The following is a 1,360-nucleotide window of genomic DNA, read 5'->3' on the forward strand; positions in this document are numbered from 1 at the left end:
CTCTCACATGTACCCTCCCCCTTCCTGGCTTCCTTTTGTTTTGTTTCTGTTATGGTATTTCTTAAGTACTTACTTTAGAACACTGTTCTAAACACTGGGGTAGATACAGGTCAATTAGGTTGGACACAGTCTCTGTCCCGCATGGGATTCACAGTTTAAGTAGGAGGAAGAATGGGAGAAATGAGGCACAGAGTAGGTAAGTGACTCATCCAAGGGGACGCAGAAAGCAATTGACAGGGATGGGTTCAGAACCCTGCTCCTCTGATTCCCAGGCCCATGCTCTTTCTCCCCAAACAGTGTTGGCCATTCACCCAGTTTCATACTGGCCAATCCAGATCTCATCTGACCTGCCCCCTGTCCTGCGGGGAGATAACGGAGATGGAGATGGACATACTCCAACGGGGATGAGCAAGGGAGAAGCCCTGGGATTTAAGGGAGGAAGGGGACAGCAGAGCAGAACAAGGATGGTTGTCCCCCTCTCTCCATCTCCCTAGCACCTCTCCTCACTAAAACTCTTCTCTGTTGTGGGCTTTCCCCACCCCCTCACACTCTGGTCCCACCCATCAGACTGAATCCAGCCATCTGGGGGAGGCAGGGGAATTTCTGATTAGCCCTCATTATATATGTCCTCCCAATTCATTTATTTTAACATTGCTGTAAATATTCTTATATTCATAAGAATTCATTTATTTTAACATTGCTGTAAATATTCTTATATTCATAAGAATTCATTTATTTTAACATTGCTGTAAATATTCTTATATTCATAAGAATTCATTTTATTTTAACATTGCTGTAAGTATTCTTATATTCATCTCAACTTTCAAAATGTAACCTTCCTGTCGGCAGGAAGGGCACCACTTTTTTCTTCTACTTCCCAATTGCATAATGCACTTCCCCACACCAAATCCACACTTAATAAATGTTGCTACTGCTATTACTCTCTCCTCTGACTAGACACCTTATGGTGGCAGAAGAGTTTGCGTGAGCTGATGAAGCTTAGAGCTATGCCATAGGAGGTTACCCATAACGGAAAAGTTGGAGCCAGGGCATCAAAGTCAAGTCGCCTGTGCTGGGCAGCAGTGGCATGGGAAAGAGTCAAAAGCAGATTATCGAGTTATCAAAACGTTGAACAAAGTTGACGGCAGAGACTGAAGCTTTACTGTGTAGAAGAAGGAAATGGTAAACCACTTGCATATCTTTACCAATAAAATTCTATGGATACATGTACCTTTATGGCAGAAGGTGGGATGCTTTGGAGCAGGTGTGTCCAAGGAGTCACTTTGGGTCAGAAATGATTTGACGGCTATTGAAGAAGAATTCTGCTACTACTACTACCATTTCTATGACTATTACTGCT

Source organism: Ornithorhynchus anatinus, unplaced genomic scaffold, assembly GCF_004115215.2.
Source record: "Ornithorhynchus anatinus isolate Pmale09 unplaced genomic scaffold, mOrnAna1.pri.v4 scaffold_77_arrow_ctg1, whole genome shotgun sequence".
In the NCBI taxonomy this organism is placed as follows: Eukaryota; Metazoa; Chordata; class Mammalia; order Monotremata; family Ornithorhynchidae; genus Ornithorhynchus; species Ornithorhynchus anatinus.